The 16,040-nt window shown below is 31.2% G+C and overlaps 1 protein-coding gene across 4 annotated transcripts in view; it reads right to left on the bottom strand.

Annotated features, from left to right (window-relative positions):
* The window catches only part of LOC127734325 (transient receptor potential cation channel subfamily M member-like 2), a 571,123-nt gene that overhangs the window by 454,503 nt on the left and 100,580 nt on the right, over positions 1 to 16,040 (bottom strand). The window lies entirely within an intron of this gene.

Genomic DNA, 16,040 nt, shown 5'->3' with positions numbered 1-16,040 from the left:
TTAATTAAATTTCAATAGTGTTAATCTTTGCTGCATATGAATCGATTCCTTTGGAATTTTTTCCCTGACTTACTCTGATCTAGCTGCATATATATACAGATAATAAGCATGTTCCAGGGAGGTATACAGCAAGCAGTAAAATAAATTGAAGTTGGTACTCCAGGAATTTATTAGCAAAGCAACATTTTAAACCAATTTTACATCAAGTTCCTATACACTGCTGTACTCGTTTGCTATTTAAGAAGGGAAATGATAATATTAAATGGAAGTTTTGTTTTTATCTCAACTTATTTCTATTTTTACTATTAACCAGCCCGTTTTCCCGTGCATTTATAATCGATAGTGTCCTTGCTAAAATGGGACAAACATTGAAAAGATCTAGTTTTCAGTATTTACAAGGAGAGGTAATATTTGACACTAGATTTCCCACTGCTTAGTTGCATCCTAAATACGAAACAAGATTTATCTTATGTGTTGAATAGTATTATTTGCTTCATATAATTAAGATCATTTATGTCATTTTTCTTAGAAACAGGAAGAAAAGGATTGTGACATCAGATATACGCATTAAGGATATAAAAATCACTTTAATTTTCTACTAGTTATATCAAAGAAGCCTTAGGAAGTGACTCAGCATTATTTTACGTAAAATTGAGAATGGAAATGGGGAATGTGTCAAAGAGATAACAACCCGATCAAAGAGCAGAAAACAGCATAAGGCCACCAATGGGTCTTCAACACAGCGAGAAAATCATGCACCAGGTAGAAGGGCTTCAGCTGGCCCCAAAACAAAAATGTGTACTAGTTCAGTGAATAGACGCCACATCAAACTCCAAAACATATAAATGAACTAAAATTAAAAAACATACAAGACTAACAAAAGCGAGAGGCTCCTGACTTGGGACAGACAATGCGGCTGGGTTAATCATGTTTTGTGAGATCTCAACCCTCCCCTTATACCTCTAGCCAATGTAGAATAAACGAACACACAGCAATATGCACAGTAAAACGCAGTTAAAAAGAGTTCTTAGTCTGATGTCAGAATAGGTAACAGAAGAAACTAAGCAAAATGACAATGATACATAAATTAACAAAGGACTACTAGCAGTTTCTGATATGCCAACTCCAGACCTCATTTAAACTGATTGAAAGATACTGTCTTCATCATTTCAAAATCAAGCACATTTCCTCCCGTTAGGGGTTAAGTATCATACCATAAAATATATGAGAAGATCATAATCCTTATCATGCAATCAACTGGTTTTAGAATAAATGTGTTTATTTCCGATGCAAAGACCCTATGAGTGAATCAATATTAGTTCCAAAATATGCCATCTTTAATGACCTGACAACATTATCGATACTATATCTCTTCTGAATAAGTCTGTTTAAAGGATTGGTTACATTTTGAGGTAAATGAAGACATGTTTGTGCTTTGTATAGAATATTACCATAAAAGATTGGATGTGAAATACCTGAACGTTTAAGATGTTGATTTATATTTACGAATGATGTCCTTGTACCGATGATAAAATTTAGCAAATGTTTTGACTAGTTTGTGATATCGAAAACCCTGGTGTAATAATTGTTTTAGTAATACAAAGATTTCTTTCGTTAAAATCAAAAACGTTGTTACATACACGAGCGAATCGATCAAGTTGAGATATATAAACACCATAAAATTGTGACAAGGGAACGTCCCCATCTAAAAATGGATAATTATCATTAGGAAATGAAAAATCATCTCTTTTATCGTAAATTTTGGTATTAAGCTTCCCGTTATATAGATATCAAGATCCAGGAAAGGGCAGTGTTCATTGATAGTGTTAGCTTTATTCAAAGTCAGTTCAGCAGGATAAATCTCTTTAGTGTATATACTGAAGTCGTCATTTTTGAGAGCCAATATATCATCCAAATATGTAAAAGTGTTATTCAATTTTTGTATCAGATGTTGTTTTGATGGGTCTTTGCTGATTTTAGTCATAAATTGTAACTCATAACAATACAGAAACAGGTCCGCAATAAGTGGTGCACAGTAAGTCCCCATTAGAATTCCGATAACTTGACGATATACGGAATCTCCATAGCGAAAAAAAAAATTTCTAGTAAAAATTCAAGTGCAGTTATCGTATCAAAGCTGGTCCAATTGACATAGTTCTTTTATTTGTTGTTACTAAAAAATTACCTAAAAGAGTTTGAACGTATATATTCGCATTCTGACTTTAAATGCCCATTTAATTCGATGTGTAATTTTTTTCCTAATGAGATTATGAGGCAAAGTGGTAAATAGTGTAGAAAAATCAAAACTTTGAACAGATTCAAAATCACCAATATGTGCATGCAATTTATCAAGTACTTCCAACGAATTTTTGACACTCCAAAAGTAATTAATTCCACTATTTTCAAAGGCCATAATTGAACAATGTATTACCAGGTTTTTGATTGTACCAAAAGTACTAGTAAGTAGAATAGACAGTTTAGTAGTGGAACAATGGCTTGAAGACGAAATAAATCTACATTTGTAAGGTGTTTTGTGCAACTTTGTAAGCCAGTACATAGTTGAAACTTTCATTGTATTTGGTTTTGCTTGTAAAGAGATAGCTAAAATGTTTGTTACAGATGTCATTTTCCGAAAATGGAGTTAGTTTTAATATTGGTGAATTCGTGATTTCCTTTTGTAGAAACTCAATGTAACATTTACGTCAAACAATAATGATATTATTGACAGCCTTATCAACTGGGACAAAAACAAATTCCTTGGCGAGCTCTTTTAGCTTATGTTTGATAAGAGAAATAGGCTATTATGGTTGTTGTTAGGAGTAAAATGGTCTTTAAAATGTTTAATACGAATATCAGCTATGTTCATTACTGAATTGAAAAAATAATCTAAGGATTGTTTGTCAGCTTTTTCTCGTTTTATCCATTTCGTGCAGTTAGTACGGAGTGAGTCGTGGATGATGTAACAACACTCATTTCGGTGAATAATTGACGGAGACGATATTAAGGTCCTTTACTAAGTTAAGATTTCAACTCTCGGTCCAGGACGATGTCAAGGTCTCCTGTTATAACATGGGAACTGGGGCCATAAATGTATTTGGAATTACTGCAATTTCATGACGTAGGTATATTGTCACTGATATCAACATCTTTACACACCTTGCTATAATTAAACACATATTTCCGGGTGGATTTTTTATAAATATAACAAATTAGAGGGAGCTCAGTATTATCAAAATAACCATGAATTTGTTCTTTTACGGAATAATCATTCAAAATACCGGCAATATTTACAAATTCAAAACCTTTATTTACATATTTGACCAAGTAATTCAATTAATTTCCGTGATCGTACAAATTTTGAATGAGATTCCCCAGATTGCTTATTTGCTACTTCTAAAGGTTGAACTGTTAAATAAAGAATGGTTGTGCTTCTTAAGGTGTTGATAAATGATACTTTTAAATTGATGGGGTCTTTTAAAACGAAAAGATATTCTTGCGTGCGTTTAGATAAATAGCGTCCGGTTTCACCTACGTACTGAATACCGCATCCCGTTTTTTTTCATGTAAGTAAATAGGTAATACTGTTATTTTTTTCAATTGATATCAGTTTCAAAATTTAAGGAAAATGTGCGACCATTAAACGTGGACCTAACCGTATTGTTGGTTGAATGACGGGGACATGTTAGTCATTTTTTGGCATGACACTTATCGATAGAAGGGTAACCACGATTTTTATTATTAAAAATGTTAGCGATTGTGGTATTTTTAAATAGGCGATTTGAAGATTGAGACTTGTAAATAGCCTTTGGACGAGTTTGGTATTGAGTATTTTTCCATTTCTGAGTTTCAGTTTTTGTTATCTGTATTTCCAATAGAAAGGAGCAAAGACTGGCGTCCAGAATATGAACCAGCAAATAGAAATTGAATCAAGTAAAAAGATGAAATGATAAAACTGTTCGACTCAAGACTTACATATATCAAACATATGTGAAAAACTATAATGCAGCCGTAATCGATGATCTGAATCATTAAATTATTGAACTGTCTTCGTTTGTTCAATAATTGTTTAACGTAACCTTATATTAATTAGGAAGCTAGTGAAGATTTCATTATTTAATGATAAGACTATCAAAGCTATCATTTACTCTTAGTCTTAGATACACGATTTTTTTATTAGTTATTATTGGCTTTGAACTAGCTGTCAGTAACTGCGAGTACTCTCATATTTGTACTTTGTGTCTTTTTTGTTACGAATACGAATATTTCATTCTCATAAGCATAATGTTACAGAGAAATTAGTATACAATTATAATACAATAATAATAGTGCATGCGTATAAACATATGAAACAAAGTGAGATGTATAAATTTCCTGCCACGTCTAGTCTGTGTTTTTCTTGGAAGTTTTTCTGCTTTGTATCGATCTGATTAATTAAGCCCTTTTCCACTGATTGTTATAGTTTGTTTTTATGTTGTGCCGTTACACCACTGTCCCAGGTTAGGGAGGGGTTGGCGCTTTCGAACATGTTTAGCCCCGCCAAATTCTTTATGTGCCTAAGTCAGAAGCCTGTAGTTCAGTGGTTGTCGTTGGTTCATGTCTGCCATATTTGTTTTTCGTAAATTGTTTTGTTATGAATAAGGCCGTTAGTTTTCCCAATTTAATTGTTTCATAATTTTCGTGTCAGGGTCTTTTATAGCCGACTACAGGGTATAGGTTTTTCTCATTGTTTAAAGCCGTACGATTGCCAATATTTGCTTACATCCACTTCAATTGAACTTTGATTGATAGTTATCTCATTGGCAATCATATCACATCTCCTTATTATTATATACGTAAATTTTTTGAAAATTCACATGTTAATTCGTGTATCTGAGGAATGCATTTGTAAACATTTCGTTTCATTTTTTTTAAATGTCACTCAATTTCCTTCTGCAAAACATTTAACTATTCGATAGTGAAAAGTAAGATAACAAAAATACCGAACTCAAGGAAAATTAAAAACGGAAAGTCCTTATCAAATAGTTTAAACATATTTTATTGTCCAAAAACATTGACAATAGGATCAGACACAAGTTTTGCAACTTAGAACGTCTTCTCCATTACATACAAAATAATAAATAACTGAACAAAATAAAAAATACATGTAAATAACATCATTTACAATATTAAAATGGAGACATGAAATGAACAAGAACTTAAACAACATGGTTCATCGATTTCTAAGAGTCGAGTTGACCGTAAATTTTTTTATCAAAGATCAAGTAGGCTGTTTTAATCTGGGAATATATATTGACTCTAAAGGTAAGTTTTTATTTTTAAAGCAATAAAATCGTTGTTGTCAACTAATAGGATAGTATATGTAAAATCAAATGGATGATCCATGGCTTTGGATAAATTGAACAATTTCATTCGAAGTCAACAAAAAGTAATTACACTATAAATGTTTATATAATTAGCCATAATGTCTATACAATATGAAAAGTGATTGGTATATTTAATATAATTCTGCACTTTGGTGAAAATTAACGTGTTTAAGTCCATATTATACATGTTATTACCATACATCAGAGTTTTCAGATCAGCAGGTATATTTTCTTTTCTAAGTTAAAAAAATAAGGTATTCCTTTGAGCTGTATAATTTTTACACCAAATGAAATAATGTTGAGTATTTTCATATAAATATCCACATTGACACATTGCGTTGGGTTTAATTTTGCATGATATAGATCCATGTTAAGGGCACTGCATTTATTTCTTAATCTTGCGTGCAAAACATTTAAATAACTATCTCCAAATGTTAATATGTAGAGGATGATTTGTTTTTATAATATTTCTGTTTGATTTTAAATTTAAATATATTTAAAGAGATTACAAACGGAAGTGAACCAACGCCTAGTGAATCTGTAGTACGGTAGAGTCCCTGAAGTGGATACCTCGAGTATGCAGGGTCGTTATGATAAAGCACATAAAATGTAGAAAGTCTTATAACAACAACACTTTAGGGACTGCTGCAGAAAATTTATTGACATGTTTCGGTGCCTAGTGACCGTCGTCAGGATAAAAACAATACAGAAAATTGCGCCTGAAGTACAAAATCGGGTATGCATAAATATCGTCATAATGTAACCATGGTGAGTATAAATAGAAAGCAAAAGTACACATGTATGGAAGTAAGCTTGAAACGAAGGCACCAAAACATGTCGATCAATAAATTTTCTGCAGCAGTCCCTAAAGTGTTGTTGTTATCAGACATTCTACATTCTATATTTAAAGAGAGTTCATTTCTAATACTAATATCGAGAGAATTGCAGTTTAATACTAGATGGAATAAAGGATTCTTGATTAAGGGACAATCTGCTGGGAGTTTGTTATATATTTTGACTACTTCATAGATTGTAATTGTTTGTTTATGCAACGTAGGAAGTATTAAATATGATGAGTATTCTGGGACATCCTGATTCATTATTTTGTAAAATAGAGTTAATTTTTTACTTCCCGTTTAATCTTTAACTTTTCCAATCCCATTTCTAAATAAAGTGATTAAGTGCTAGCGTAACTTGTTAGAAGAGTGACAATACGTGTTGCTTCAGTTGTAATTTTTCTTATCTTTCAGAATTCAAGTGTCCACATTTATCCAAAACTTCAGAAGAATATTCAAGAACGGGCTGAATAAAAGTTATATATATTTTTTCTAAATATTCCCTTTTGAGTCGGAATTTCAAACGTCTAAGAACATTTAATTTTACTTAATATGATTGGTCCACTTGCAGTCACTACTGATGAATAAACCTAAATGTGTGTTACTAGTAACTGTATCTACCTGAACTCCGCCAAAAATAGCAAAATCAAGTTATTCTTTGAATTTTTTATACTAAATAACAAAATATTAGTTTTATTTGGATTGAATTGATCTAGCAAATCATTTACCCAGGAAATAATATTTTTTAAATCGATATTTATCATGAAATGGAGGGTAGTTTCGTCTGGAGCAGTATGTCCAATAGATGTATCGTCTGCAAATATTCTACTTAATCCAATCATATCATTTGCAATGTCATTAATGCAGATTAGAAATAAAAGGGGACCCAGTACTGAGCCTTGTGGAACACCAGCTTTACGATTGCCTAATTCGGAATTCTCCTCTTTTAATACTACCCTCTGAGTACTATTAGTTAAGTAACTTTCAAGCCATGATAACAGCTTGCCTTTGATACCATATCTATCTAACCTAAGAGGTAGGCCCCTTATCCAGACTCGATCGAATGCCTTGCTTACATCAGCAAATGTTAAACGTGTATACAATTTATTGTCTAAAGCATACAAAGTAGAAGGGTACATCTCAAATGGCAAAATCAAAGCTCAAACACATCAAGCGAATGGAAAACAACTGCCATATTCCTGTAATTGTGTGTTGTTGCCAGTTTGTGTTTTACACCCTTAAAGTTCTTTACATGATTTAGACAGAAATCGTCCTCATCTCCATTTATTAGATGTATATATATATAAGTATCAGGAAACGTCTTTAATGTACAGTTTAACTTTCGACTCAAATAGTGTTAAGTTCTATCAATGTATCACTACGATAAATGACATTATGTGAGACCGAATTAATAATGAAAACTTTTTAATAACCCTTTAGAATAAGCAAAATGTTATCATATTCATATGTAGGATTATTGATATTGATGAACATAAATATACTTTGACGTTCTGCTCTCTTCGTGCCATTTTTTTTTTTTTTTTTTTTCTTCATTTTTTTTTTTTTTTTATGTACATTTGTATACCTTTTACACCATCAAATTAACATTTTTCTCATTTCCTTTGGGGGAACAGCTACCTAATTTAATTGCATCTGGTGGAAGGGGGGAGCTATAATATTCTATTATGGTTCTTTTTTTTTTTTAAACAAACTGTATTGCTAGTCATGAGAGAGAAATTTATTATTATAAATAATCTCCTTTTCCGCGGTAAAAATATTATGAAACCGTGCAGAGAAAAAACAAACCACCCCCTTTTATTTAGTTGATATAATTAATTACTCACCAATTGACTTGTATTTTATATACATTGAAATAATTCAATTGTTTCTTGGTTTCAGCAATTACAGTACATTTTTTATTCACTGGACAGTGAGTACTAACGTGTATATCTAGATTAGTAAGTTTTATTTCGCTTGAAAGGTTGCACTTCTGTAAATATAGACTATGCAATTTCCCATAGGAACTCCCTTTACGGCTTAAGCTGTGCCACTTTTACTATAAAGTTTCGTAAAAAAATATATTTTAGAAAGGAAAGTTGATATGCACTACTTTTTTGTTCAAAGGTCAAAACATAGGGCTGTGCGGCATATTTTCAACATTTATATGCCCCGAACCTCTAAGAGTTTAAGCTTATATTGAAATTCTGTTCTACCCCTACCTTCAGTTTGGGTCTTCCTCAGAATTCATTTTTCACAGCTGCCATGTGTTTTCATTCTGGTAACGTAACCAAGCTATTTCTCTATCAGATGAAACATAGAGATCATATCTGGGAACCAGTACGTAAACAAAACAAAATATCTAGGAATATTATATATCTCCCCAAAAGAAGTGTGGCTTTTGAAACAGGTGTATTTACAAAGTGCAATCTATACTAACATTTATTCAAATAGAAAACTCTTGAAAAACACTTTTTCTCACAACAATACTTTTTTATCAGAATTATAGCCTTTAAGAAATCACTGCATATACTCTAACTTTTCTTTTACAGTACATTTTATACCCCCACCCCTGTTTCAATTTTTAAAGAATTTGAAAACAAGACTTTAATTATTGTCAGCTTACCCTATATGCATGTTTGCTGAGATGAAATGGCTTGAACCTATTTGAAACTATTCTGATAACAAATTGAAAGCATTTCAGAATACTATGAATGTAAAGTTTAGTAGTTAATCATTACAAAATTCAAGATTATATCAAGTATCCAATCCTGCCTCTGTCTCCAGTCCACATCTTACTGTTTGCCTATTTGTCAATGAAAGTTCACAATTTCTGCCTCAAATGGTCAGTTTAGAAATCTTGTCACAACAATATCACCTCTAACCATATTTCTAACATAATATGGCTTATATATGAACTAGAAGTGTTTAAACAAAGCCATATTTGCAAACGTTGTATTTATGAAGTTACCAGTCTGATGTATGAATTCACTAAAAGTTTTATAGAACTGACTGCTAACATCTGTTTTTTGCATAACTTCCAAGCACAGTTATTGTTTTATATACAAAATACCTTTAAAATAATAAAATCATAGCATTTACAGGTTAAATTATCTGTTTTAAGACCGAAGGGGTAGGCATTTTTCTCTGTTTTTTGCCACTGGGGCCTCAATTTGCTAAATTATTCTGCTATCATATTTATGATATAACACATTATTGTTAGTTTTATTGAGGTATTTTTGTATTTCTAGCTTGTATTTTTTTGCCACGGTCACAAAAAACAAATTCAGGTGTTACGGCTTACTTTTGGGTTATCAACAGGACAATAACACCCCAACAACAATAGTCATCAAGGATCTATGAGTTTCAATGACTGCGAAGAGTAAATATAAGCACTTCTCAACAATTTAAATTACAAATATGCATATATTATGTATTTATTTTGCATTCAGGGCTTTGAATAAACTATGCATACTGCAAACTGTGAATTTATGCTGAGTCATCATATCTAAGGCCCTGGATTTTCTCAATCTTCATGAAATATTTATCAAACTTTATATTTGAGTTAATTTCATTAAAATTTCTGAGATAAACCAGATTTGCTGAAATTCTATATGTTCTCTTTTTTCACCCAATATAGGTTGCACTTCTGTAAATATAGACAATGCAATTTCTCATAGGAACTCCTTTTGCGGGTAAAGTTGTTCCACGTTTACTATGAAGTTTCGTAAAAAATTATATCCTAGAACGGAAAGTTGATATGCACTACTTTTTTATTCAAAGGTCAAATGTAAGTTAAGTAAGCTCGTCACTGTTTTTGATATCCTATGGTGTTTTTCTTTGATGGAATATGTTCGTTGTTGTTCTGTGGTTTCCATGTTGTGTCGATTATTATATCATTTGTTTGTGCGTTTCTCTGTTATGAATGTTCTTGTGTGTTTGTGCTGTATTTCTGTCACGTAGTGTTTTAGCGATATTTTTTAACATAGTCATGAAGCGGGAGGTTTGGCATGCCATGAAACCAGGTTCAACCCACAATTTTTTCTTAAAATGTCCTGTACCAAGTCAGGAATATGGCAGTTGTTATCAAATTGTTCGTTTCTAAGTGTGTTGGCGTTTATTTTTGTTGCACTTCGGTGTTCCTGTTGTTCATTTGTTTTCCTCTAATAGTTGATGTTTTTCCCTCAGTTTTGGTTTGTAAACCGGATTTGTTTTCTCTCAATCGATTTATGACTTTTGAACACCGGTATACTACTGTTGCCTTTATTCAAAACATAGGGCTGTGCGGCATATTTTCAACATTTATATGCCCCAAACTTCTAAGAATTTAAATTTATACTTAAATTCTGTTCTACCTCTACTTTCAGTTTGGGTCTTCCTCAGAATTCATTTTTCACCGCTGCCATGTGTGATACAATAAACTGCACAACATTGCAGAAAATAATAATTTTGGACGGTATATAAGTCAGAATATGAAGATTTCAAAGTTTTTCTTATCTTTTAACACACGGTCGGTCTGTCATTAGATCTATCCTTACACTCATCAAAACGAAAGGTTATACGACAAGAAAACCTTAAAATATGCATTATCTATTACGTCATTTGAACTTTGGTGGATATTGTCTTATTGTACTGTCACATCTACGTAATGTTATTATTAAGTTATATCTATAGTCTTACCTCTAGTCAGTTTATTACCGTGAAACTACTTCGTAGCAAAACTAATAATGAGGATATCATAGATTTTAATTAAACTTATTATGTCAATTGAAATTAGTAATTATCAAAATGCAATGATGAAATGAATCTTACCGGTTGGTATTGACCCCTTGCATTGTGCATATTGTTGTATTGTATGCATTCAGCCCCTCGGGGCATAAATTAAGTATATTCTTCTTTTTCGACGATGTTTCACCAGAGATGTCTATTACATCTTTTATATCTGCGGACTTTATATATAGTTTTATTTAAAGGCAGTAGTTCACAGAGAGTTACAAGAAAACAGAAAAATTAGCGTCAATACAAACACTTGTACACAGGATATCCTTTTGTTCATATAATAATAAGTGAGATGCAAAGCTACTGATAAAAAACGTGTATTCCAAAATACTATACAAACAGTTGCTAAAACTTTCTCGGAAATGACGTATTTTATTGTTTTCAATCTTTATCGTGTGTTCGTTCCCTATATTTGATTCCTCCAATTTGATTCTAAAATTTTATTTTTGTTTTTTATCCTACTTTGACTTTTTGTATTTTCTTTTATATTTTTATATCAAATGGTAAAAATGTCACGCCATAATTTGGATTAAAGATTAAGTCGTAGTGTTGAAAGTTGTATATTGTTAAGATTATTTAGTGAACTATGATTTTTTTTTTTTTTTGTTTACAGTTTAGGAGAAAAATGCAAGTTCAAACTCATTTCGGGAAAAGATATGTATGTTTCAAAACATATTCTATTTGACATCAATTTACGCTAAATATAGTGAATTCCAACATCAATAATCTGTGGAAGGCACTGACTGATCAAGATGAGGTGTTTTATTTCAGGGCAAGGCAAAATTTCTGCCCCTATCTAAATACCACAGTTTTTCAGTGGCAGTCCGAATTTCCCTAACCTTCATTCCAGACGGCCTTTATCACAGGACCTACCTATTGTATTTATTGTTAATTTGTTCTCGTCCTGAACCTGCATGAAATATTTGCCACTGGACGGAAAACAACCAAAAATAAATAAACCCATCAATTTATAAAATTTATTTGTATCAACTTATTTTTTCACTGGACCCAATGTAACAATCGTTGCCTTTTTTGTGATCTTTGATATTATAAATTCCAATTATAATCTTCTAACCAACATTTTTCAAGAATAGGAAGTTTTTTCCTAACTTTTGTTAATAATTTCCCAACTTTTTGTTGATGTTCAGTTAATTGCCTCCATCATATGAAGTTTTAATTTCTCAGTTTGTTAGATATGCACATATATGCAATGACATTTAAGATTTAGAAAAATAGGTTTTTTTTTATTTCTAGATAAAACATTAGCACATTGACGTCAATTTTTTTTTTCGCAATCGGCTTAGTTCTCTTCAAAAATGTTCAGCGAAATTGGAAGAAAAAAAGAAATCATCAGCGGTAGATTTTTCTGCTGGATGTATGTATATAGGCAAGAAAATTGTCTACCATTTATTGTATGATTTCATTAAAGAATATGTGCATTCAACTTCATTTTAGGGATTAACTTAAAGGCCTATAAATTAAGGAACACTTAAAAAAAGCAGGTGAAAATATCTGTTTCCGTTTGAAATTAATTTTTCGGAAAGTATTAAAAAATTAACTTTGTGATTTTACATAAAACATGCATATTTCAAGCAGAAATATATCCAAAAGTAGGTCATTGAGGTATATTGTTCTTTGCATATTTCGATGGTGCATATCAAAATTGACTTTTTGTCAAAACCTGAAAGAAAAATGGACGAAGGATCTGTATCGTGTGTCCTCAACACTTTTAAAACAATAATGTAAATAAAGAAAATTTTACTTTTCCCGTAGGAACGCATATAATAGTTGTTGCTATACATCTTACAACAAACAATCCATCAATACAACGTCAAACTATGGTTTAATTTGTTCATTTGTTCATTTGTCTTATTCTCAATTTATCATTTAATAATTGATTGAGGTTGCTGTTTAATTATTTTGCAAGTCGATCAAAAGACTTTAAATGTTGTATTTAATCGTATTCCTATAAAATAAAAAAGCAAACAATGACAAACAGGCTAAACTATAAGGTGTGATGGATGGACACCCATATCCTTTGTTTTTCTATTAAAGGAGTATTTTGTGAAATAAAATTAAAATGTTCAAATAGGAACACACCATTTCTCGGCAGATGAATGAAACTTAACCAGAGAAGTAAAAGAACAAGAATAGTATACTGATAAATCAATAATATTTGGCATTTGTATTAGCATTTGCTCATCTCATTTCTATTGAGATTTTTTTGGCTAAGCCCCCTCATTCATGTCCTATTGACTTTGAAACCTCTGCTTAGTTTAAATGATCAAGTTTGTGATAAATTCAGTTTAAGGGAAAACACTAATGATGAGTAAATAATATTTGGTATGCAGTTGTATCAGCATAAGCGGATCTCATATCAATGGATTGTTTGGGCTCCGCCATATAGTCCAGTCAAACTACGAATGAAAGGCTTAAACATCACTTGAATTGCAACAGAAACATATTGAGTGTTTTTGTGTCAAGGATTTCATTATAGTGATAAACTAAAGGTCTACCATGTTGATAGTTGTGGGATTGGTTAGTTTGGGTTAAAATCATTTATATAAATCAATGAAAGAGGGACGAAAGATACCAGAGGGACATTCAAACTCTTAGATCGAAAACAAACTGACAACGCCATGGCCAAAAATAAAAAGACAAACAGACAAATAATAGTACAGATGACACAACATAGAAAACTAAAGTCTAAGCAAACTAGGAAGTTTTAAATTTGAAGGTATTGATGGAGCAGCATCTTTTATTACATTATGACTCTATTTGAAACATCACACACATGATTATATAAGGACACTGACGAAATTTCAGGACCTGTGTATGTATAGAATAAATTTATTTTGTAACTCTGTATGATCAGAGAGTTTTGTGTATGTATAGAATAAATTTATTTCATATCTCTGTATGATCATAAAGTTCTGTGTATGTATAGAATAAATTTATTCTATGCATTATTGTAGATAGACAAATTTCTTTGAAAGGATAGCTCAGTACATAGCTCAAAATCAATTTATTTTAAAATGTAACAAATTATCATCAATATAACAGGTAATTTCTAGAAATTCACGCTTTACAGAATAAAAGTATTACAAAATTAAAATACAGGTCTAAAATTGCATTTTTCAGGATTTCCAAAAAAAAATTGTTTTTTTCCTTTTTTATTCTGCTCTCAGTTGACTTAAATAAATTACTTTCCTCAAGAAATTAAGTTCTTTTAAAGGATTTTGCTATTATAAAATTAATATAGACAGTCCACTTACAGTCATAACTTAAATAAACGCCAGGATATAACGTTTGATGAAGATATATTTAAAATGTGTACCAGGAAAATCTACCTATCCTAATTTCAAGTTGCTACCTTTTGTTTGTCATTTTTTAACAAGAACTATTAATGTGAAACTCTCTCTCCTGTTTAAACTTGTAACAAATCCTTTAAAATGATAAAATTATATTACAACCTACCTTCTCTGACTCTTTCAACATATTAGCGGAAACACGGGTATTGTTTTATTATGCTTTATGTTGCACTTACATGTGTACTTGTTTTTAGCCTGTCTCTGTTTCCTGTTTTACAATTTAGTAATCTCCCAATAGTGTTTTAACCGATACATTTCTAAGTCGTTTGTTTTATCATTTTGTCAATAAGATTAAACTTTTATTTTCTAAAAGGCGTAATCAAAACAGAAGTAAAATCCTACTTTAACTACTGGTTTTTTTTATTATACTGCTGTAATTGGCCTATTAATATACCTAGAATTATTATAATAACCCTAAAAAAGTAAAATAAATGGTGCATATATTAAATATATCAACAAACATTCAAAATAGTACTTTCAGTGGAGCTTTCACACTGGTTTTAACTTTTACTATTATGGTATTGTTTTCGTTTTTATCACCAAATATTCAGTAACTTTGTTTAAATATGAAGAAAGGAATGTTTTCTCAACCCTTTGTTTTTTTAATTTTCAAACGAACGAACGAACAAATAATACTGAAATGGTTAATTGCTTGTAGCTTTTTTGACCTATTTAATGAAATGAACCTTTCACTAAAAGAAATATCTTGTGTTCGAAACATGTAGTTGTCAGTCTGTTTTCCTTTCCCCTTAATCGTGACAATAACATAACAATTATACAATTTCTGGGCAATATAAATTGCTCTGATTATTTTTTAATCTATCCTTTAATTGTTTGCAAAATCTCACAGGTTGCTATCGTTATAAATAGGGATCAGTTTTATCTGATTGTCCCATGTATAAAGACTGTCGGTATAAGTGTATTAGAAGGCTAATTTGGGGAAAGGCATGGGTTTAGCGACCTCACGTTCATTCGTGATCCCTCACCCCTTCTTTACTATACATGAATTAGGCGAATACAGTATTACAGTAGAACCTCCTATTATGTTTGCTGCATGAGCCTTTCACATTGTAATAACAAAACTCGCTTGTTCCTGAGACATTTGTTCGTCGTGACATGATTCCTTTTCAAGCAAACTATGGTTTCAAAATTACATGGGGAATAAATTCTTTGTTATTGTTAATTTCAAATTTATAGATATGATCGTTCCTCTTTACATTTCTCAATGCATTTGGCCCTTTAACTGCATTTTTGTTTTAAGTTGTTGAACGATAGTAATACTGTATTGTAGAGCACAAACTTGTATATAAATTTGTTAATTTGTATACATACATAACTGTGGCGACTTGATCGTTATAACTCTATAAAATACGTCGGATGTTATAAAACTAAGTGTGCGTATTTTCTTGTTGTGTTGTTCTTGATTTATTTTTTATCATGTATTGTCGACTGGAGTCGATATTTTTTTTCAATATAAGACAGACTTTCCTATTATGGAAATATCTAAGAACAAAAATATGTCTGAGGCTTTGGTCTCTGGTGGATAGTAATCTTATTTGCAATCATACCACATCGCCTTATTTTTATATCTTAGTCCTTTAAATTTTACATTGGGTTAGAATGGGTCCATAATTGTAATTCATCTTTAAAAAATAATTTAGGTATGCATCATATTGGTATGAGTATGTACCTAG

Source organism: Mytilus californianus, unplaced genomic scaffold (genome assembly GCF_021869535.1).
Source record: "Mytilus californianus isolate M0D057914Y unplaced genomic scaffold, xbMytCali1.0.p SCAF_3, whole genome shotgun sequence".
NCBI classification, from domain to species: Eukaryota; Metazoa; Mollusca; class Bivalvia; order Mytilida; family Mytilidae; genus Mytilus; species Mytilus californianus.
Note: the sequence above shows the minus strand (reverse complement) of the source record. Positions and strands in the feature narration are given on the sequence as shown.